The sequence below is a fragment of the Muscardinus avellanarius genome (genome assembly GCF_963383645.1).
Source record: "Muscardinus avellanarius genome assembly, chromosome: 18".
Lineage (NCBI taxonomy): Eukaryota > Metazoa > Chordata > Mammalia > Rodentia > Gliridae > Muscardinus > Muscardinus avellanarius.
Genome location: NC_137804.1, coordinates 23,911,124 through 23,918,742, shown reverse-complemented (window position 1 = coordinate 23,918,742; position 7,619 = coordinate 23,911,124).

Here is a 7,619-nt window from a genome sequence, read left to right as displayed (position 1 = left end):
TAGTTTTATTTTGAGAATTCTTTAATGCTTAGTTTACTTTAACTGTGGCCTACAATAGCTGTATTAAGGTTTTTCTTTCTTTGTTTTGTTCCTTTATTTTGCTGGGGGTTGAACCCAGGGGCATTCTACCTTGGAGCTATACCCCCAACCCTGTTTATTTTTTATTTGGAAACAGGGTCTCACTAAGTTGCTACGTTCCTGAGACTGGCTTTGAATCTGCACTCCTCCTGTCTTAGCTTCCCAAGTACAGGAATTGTAGGCATGTAGCACCATACCAACTGCAATAGCCTTATTTGGACCATCAGAGTTGAGTTTGGAAGAAGAAAATTATTAGAAAAGCTGCTTTAGGAGCTTCAGTATCCAGCATATATGCTTTCTTGGTAATGAATATACGAAGTATGTGTATCCTGGCTAAACATTAGCGAAACCTTTCTGTGGTGAGCAGTCTTGGGACTAAAGCTGTCAGTGTGGAGAACACTGGAGGGTGAAGGGGGCCTGGGAAGAAGGATGGACCAGTGCTGGAGACCCAGGGGCCCAGGGGAGATTCTGTTCTTGAGCTCATGAGAGAAGCCAGATTGCCTTCTCTCTCTTGTGCAGGACTCCCAGGGACTGCTGGGCTTAAGCAAGCAAATGACTCTGAGACCTGGAGGGGGCCGGCAGCACCACTGTTTTGAGTTGTCTCAACTTTTAAGCAGAGATTGTTTCTCAACTACAGTTATGTGCTTGCTTAATGATTGAGCTATGTTCTGAGAAATGTGGTATTAGAGGATTTTGTCATTGTGCAGATACCAGAGTATATTTAACAGGCTGAGATGGCTTGACATCTCTAGGTTATCTAACCCTACAGGACCTGATGTATATGTGAGCCAGAGACCAAAACGTCCTTATGTGCCACAGAATTTTTTTTTTTTTTTTTTTTTTTGGTGGTACGAGGGAAGGAACCCAGGGGCTTTCTACCCCCAGGCTATACTCCCAGACCTATTTTATACTTTATTTGGAAACAGGGTCTCACTAAGTAGCTGAGGCTGGCTTCGAACCTGCGCAATCCTCCTGTCTCCACCTCCCAAGCACTGGAATTATAAGCGTGTGCCACCTCGCCCGGCTCACAGAATGTGTTTGATCCTAGATTTGAATTCAGTGGGAGGAAGAGAGGAGCTGTTGACCTGATGATACCTATGGGTATCAATGTCCATGCCAGGAAATGATCACCTGCATTTCGGAAGTGAGGGGAAATGAGAATCTCCTAGCTGCCGCAGGGAGCCAAAAATATCCTAGCTGGGGGACTGGGCTTTGGAGCTGAGTACTCAAGAGGCGCAGGAGCACAACACAATTAGGTTCAGGAACCTGGAGTCATCAAGGGTTTTTTCTGCTAACGGGTGAAGGCAGCCAGCAGGGGAGAGACCCAAAGCTTCAGAGATAAAGCCTGGCCGAGGCCTGTGTGTCAGGCGTGGAGGTGCAGCATGGGAACAGAGCATAGGGAGGTCCCGCCCATTGCCTCTGTCCAGCTGGCACCTAGCGGACTGCCTGCTGTTGTCCTAGGGCAAGGGCCGCCTGTCCTGGAGATCCCAGCTCTGCCTGCCAGCCTGCGCCAACTCGCTGTCACCATCTGGGAACTGCTGAGACGGGCCAGGTCTTGACCTTTTTGCCTGCAGTGTTGCTCCTTTCAGCTCTGTCGTTCCAGTGCTACGTGCTGAATGGCATTTTCTGGTCTGCTGGCCAAGAATATCCTGTTGCCCTTGCCTGCCAGGACAGTCCAGATCTCTTTGGAACTCCCAACTGAGTACACTCCAGTTAGGTAGCTGAGAATTTAGTGTGATGGCTGAAAAGTATAGGCTCGAGAGGCCTTCAGGCTGTCTGAGTTCAAATCTGTTATATGAAATGCTAGGTAGGTGATCCTGAGCAGATCACTGGATTGCTTTATACCTCATTTAAAATGACACACTCGTAGCTATATTTGAGAGGGTGATAGACAGTACTACTACCTCCCTCACAGAACTGCTATGAGAATAAAATGTGGTGGTATATATAAAGTACTAGCAGAACACTGCCTACATGTGTTGTCATTCATTAATATTCCTTGTCCTGTTCAGAAAGGATTTCAAGAGGCCAAACGGCTTAGCTTTAGTCCACTAACATAACTATCATGCAGGTGGGGGTGGTCATGTTTAGCACTGTACAAAGCACATAATAGGTACTTGGTAAATATTTGTTATGTTGGAGCCTGCCAGAGCAGGATTCATTAAGGATCCTTTGGCCCTATGAGTTTGTGAAAATGTTTCAAGAGACTAGGTTAATATGAGAATGAGTCTTTCTCAGATTTTATGTGTTGATATGAGCCTCATTGTACGTTTGAAAATGGAGCATACACTTGGCCTTTCCCAAAAGATTTACCCCCAGAGGGGCTCTCATGGCAGGGAGCACTTCTGCACCAGCAGGATGTCTTCAGGTGGATATGGAGCCTGAGATGAGTATATTCCCTGGGATCCTGCTCTGGTCAGCAGCCCCTACCTTAAAAAAAAAATTCTTACCATGAAAGATGTGTACCACAGTAGAGGAAACAGATCCCACCCCCACCCCCTCCCACAGCCTCAGTGACAGTCCGTGCTGTTTTGGAACATCACCTGTAATTCTTCACTGTGTAGCTCCAACAGACGAATCACCTCAGCATGACACCATGAGCACACTCAACACAAGTAACTGTGGTTCCTTAATATCATCAAAGACTCTCTGTGTTTGGTCCCCACCCCCACGATCACGAAAGTCCCCACAATGCATTAGGCTCCAGTGACAGTGAAGGTGAGTTCTGAGCAGCAGCCATTGATCTGGCTGGTGAGTGGAAGGTCCTGGTGGTCTTCATAAGGTGAATTGGGCAGTGAGAGGGAAGACCTGGGTGTGGGCTTAGGAGCAGCTGGGGGAAAGGAATTATAATGAGTATGAATAATTGTTTCTAGGAATTTTACTGTGAAAGGAAAAATGGGATGTAGCTAAAAAGGAAGTGGAACCAAGAAAATGCCATTTTAATTTTGCTGATTGTTTTTTATTTTTTTGTATCTTCAGTATCTTTAGCCATCAGGGAAATATAAACCAGATCCACACTGAGATTTTATCTTACTCCAGTTAGAAGAGCAATCATCAAGAATACAGAAACAATAAATGGTGGCAAGGATATGGAGAAAAGGAAAGAAATTCTTGTATACTCTTAGATAAACACAATAGGTTATTTTCCAAATATGCTACTTCTTTTAGATGTTAAGAATGGTATTGGCCTTTGTTCACTCAAGTAATTGATGACGTGTATCGTAAATGCATGATTATTCACAAATTTGTGAACAAAGATTTCTTTAATTTGTTGGATTTTAAAAGAGAATTGTCTTTTTAGCTTCTTTGCCCATTTATCGATTAGAGAGAGAGAGAGAGAGAGAGAGAGAGAGAGAGAGAGAGAGTGTGTGTGTGTGTGTGTGTGTGTGTGTGTGTGTGTGTTCTTTTTATATTCTGGATATTAAATCCTCTTTGAAAGGCTGGGATGTAGTTCAGTGGCAAAGCGCTTGCCTGGCAAGTGTACCACCCTGGGTTCCATCCCCAGTCCAAAAGGACAAAAAAAAGACCTTTAAAAAAGCCGCTAAATCCTCTATGCAGAACAAGTAGTTAGCAAAGAGTTTCCCCCATTCAGTAGGCTCTCCATGTGATTATCACACCGATGGTGGGTAAGAGTTCCTTTTTCTCCACATTCTGGTCAGCATTTTTTGTTGTTGTTTTTTAATAACCATTCTGAGTGACTTTTTATTTGTACTTCTCTGATGGTTACTCATAATCATATTTTATATTTACTGGATTTATTTTTTTGAAAATTATATATTCAGATGATTTGTCTAGTTTTACTTGGATTACTTGGGAGGTTTTTTTTTTAAGTTCTTTATATATTCTGGATATTAACCTAGATGAAAAGCGGGCAAAGGTTTTCTCCCATTCTGTTGGTTTGTCTCTTCACTCTGTTGGTGGTTTCCTTTGCTCTGATAGGCTTCTTAGTTTAATGTGACCTCATTTGTCATTTTTGTTTTTGTTTGCTGTGCTTTTGGTGTCCTATCCAGAAAATCATATCCTTAACTGTTTCCTCTTTGTTTTCCTTCTATAGTTTCAGGTCTTAGAGCAAAGTTTTTGGTCCATTTTGAGTTGATTTCTTTTACAGGTGAGAGATAGGGGTCAAGTTTAATCGTGCGTGTGTACATCAGTTTTGGCATCATTTGATAAAGAGGCTGCATTTTCACCACTGTATGCTTTTAGTATCTTCATTTTAATTGGGATATAGATGTGGGAGTTTTTTCTAAGTTTTCTGTTCTGTTGGTCTATGTGTTATCCAATGCCATGCCTTTTGGGCTACATGTAGTTTGTTGTGTGTGTGTGGGGGGTATTCGGGATTGAGCCCCCAGGGCATTCTACCTCTGAGATACATCCTCAGCCCTGTTTTATTGTATTTTAAAACAGCTTCGCTAGGCTGATGAGTCTTACTACGGCTGAGGTTGTCCTCGAATCTGCCATCCTCCTGGCTCAGCTTCCCAAGTCCTAGCATTATAGGTGTTTGTCACCATGCCCAGCTATAGTATATATCTTTTTTAAAAAAATTTTATTGGTGCACCGTAGTCATACATCTTAATGTAGTACACGATGGATGGTAGAGGCATTCATGCACACATCACCCAGTTAGCCCTTCCCAATCCCCACCCCATTCCCTCCCCTCCCTCCTCATGCTTGGCTTAGTGACTGACGTTGATGTGTTTGTGAATGTCATCATGTACATCAGGGACTTTCCCTCTCCCCCTTCCATCCCCACAGTTAAGGCGCCTTATGTGCTATGTCCTAAAGTCAGGGATTGTGATGCCTCCAGCTTTGTTTGTCTTAAGATTGCTTTGAGTATTCATATTACATATGAGTTTAGAATTGTTTGTTTTTAGTTCTGTGAGGAATGTTATTTGTGTTTTGATGGGGATTTTATTGAATCTGTAGATAACTTTTGGTAGTATGGACATTTAACAGTATTAATTCTCCCAGTCCATGAGCATGGAAGATCTTTCCACCTTTTAGTGTGTTCTTCAATTTCTTTCATCAGTGTTTGTGATTCTCATTGTAGAGGGCTTTCACTTCCTTAGTTTATTCCTAGGTAAGGTGTGTGTGTGTGTGTGTGTGTGTGTGTGTGTGTGTGTGTGTTGTGAATGTGATTTTATGGCTTTTATGATCTTTCTCAGAGAATTCATTATTGGTATATAGAAAAGCTACTGATTGTACTATGTTGATTTTGGGTCCTGCTACTTTATTGAATTTGAAAGTTTTGGGGGATCTTTAGGTTTTTCTACATAGAAGTAAAATCATATCTGCAGACAAGAATAGTTTGACTTCCTCATTTCAACCAAACTTTTTGTTTTTATTTTATTTTATATATTTATTAACTTTTTTTTTAACTTATTGAGCTCTTCATTTCCGGGATTTCTGGTTCTTTTACAGAATCTCTTTGCTGAATTTCTCTTTTATATCCTGCATTGTCTTCCTTACTTCATTTGTTTATCTGTACTGTCTTAGGTGTCATTGAGTTTTTAAATCATTTTTTGACTTTCGTACCAGGCATTTCCATTTAGATGTCTTTGAAATCTGTTCTGAGAGATGATCTGTAGGAGGTGTTGTGTTACCATTTTTTCCTCATCTACTCCTGTGTTAAGATTTGCACATCTGTTGGAATAGATCTCTCTCCCACTTTTAGGGATGGGTTTCTTAGTAAATAGCTTTCTGGTAGAGGTATGTCTTGGGGTGCTGGTTTATTATGAACCCTTGAGTTTATTTCCAGCTGGGCACTGTAGTGAAATCTCCCTGTAGCTTTGGGCACAGTGTATATTGTATTGGAGTCAGAGATCCATAGTCTCTGCAAGTCATGCAAGGCTGGTGACACTCCAGCAGCTCCTGCAGGTTTGGTGTGGACAGCAGTGTGTATGGAGTGCATCCTGTGTAGCCACTCCTCCGCGGTGGGTGATGGGTATTTCCTCAGGCACTGTTGATACTGGCTGTGCTTGAAAGGGACTCTGGCACTGGCTGTACCAGTAGTGCTGAGGGGCCTGAAGTGCTTGTCCTCTGACTGGACTGTAGTACAAGCCCACATGCTTCATGGGCAGAGGAGGGGGCAGCAATCACAGCACCCCCTCTGGTGCTCGCACCCGACTTGTCAGCAGTGTGTGACCAGAGAGTGCGAAGGTAGCATGGTGGTACCGCATTGTGTATGGGCAGCAGCAGTTTAATGTTCATCTGCAAGGGTCCTATGGTTCCACTGCTCTTCTGCCCACAAGGCCCTGCTGAGCACCCTGCAACCCTGACTGTACGCACAGTGCTCAGTCTAAGGAGGTCCAGAGAGAAACTACCAGCACCCCTCCATTCTCCTCTCCCTTACTTTCTCGAGCAGCTGAGCTCATAGGGATTTTGTCTGGCTCCAGCCGAGACCCACTCAATCCTGGGAGAAAAGCCCCCAGCCATGGCCCTGTCCCCAGGCATTCTTGGGCAGGGTCCTTCTAAAGATGGCTCATGGGCTGGGCGTGGTGGCGCACGCTTGTAATCCCAGCATTCGGGAGGCTGAGACCAGAGGATCGTGGTTCACAGACAGCCTCAGCTACTTAGTGAGGCCCTCTGCAACTCAGTAAGACCCTGTTTCAAAATAAAGAATAAAAAATCGGGCAGGGGGTATAGCTCGGAGGTCGAATGCCCCTGGGTTCCACTCCCAGACCTGCAAAATAAATAAATAAACATGGCTCATGGTTATAGCTTCCTGGGGTTCACTGGGCATGAAAACTCCTTCTCCAAAGCCAGGTTACTCTGGATTTCAGGTTACTTATCGAGTTAGGCTGAGAACCTGTCAGGGTCTGCGGCTTGCCAGCAGCAGGATTTCTAGTACCTTTACTGGCATGTTGCTGGGCTCTCTGACCCTTGCCCCTGCACAGGGCGATGCCCCTTCCCAGCTGCGGAGTTTCCCAGTCTCTGGGTCTGAGGGTTTCTGTTTTCCTCCTGTTGATTTCCAGTGTTCTCCCGCGCTCACTCACCTCAGGGTGTAGCTGTGCTCTTGTTGCCCTGGTTGTTCTTTGTGGAGGAGCAGGTGCCTCTGGACAGCCATCTTGCCATCCCTTCTTTCAGTTACATTTACTTCTTTGTATATTGTGCATGTCCTTTATACCTTTTCTTCATTTCCAAGGTAAACACAAATAGATCTGATGCATAGTGTAAAACTTCACTTTCACAGGTAAAGTTAGTTGTAATGAGAAAATGATAAGAAATAGTAAATCTGGAATTACCTGGTGGTAGGGTTTGGGCTGGAGCTCTATTACCTATTGATCACTACAGTAGTACTTGACACTTGACAAGTACTTTGTTTAATCGCATTAAAGTGCTCCATGATATTCCTGTCAAATCGGTAGAGCCAACGATGCTCTCCCATTTTACCAGTAAGGAAAGTGAGACTGGGTGGTCAGAGTGCTTGCCTAAGTCACATGACTGGGGAGAGTGACTAGGCCACGCCCAGAACTTGTGATCCGCTTCCTCTTGGACTCTTGGCCCCAGACTTCCCAAGTCCTCCCCACCGCAACAGGGATGTG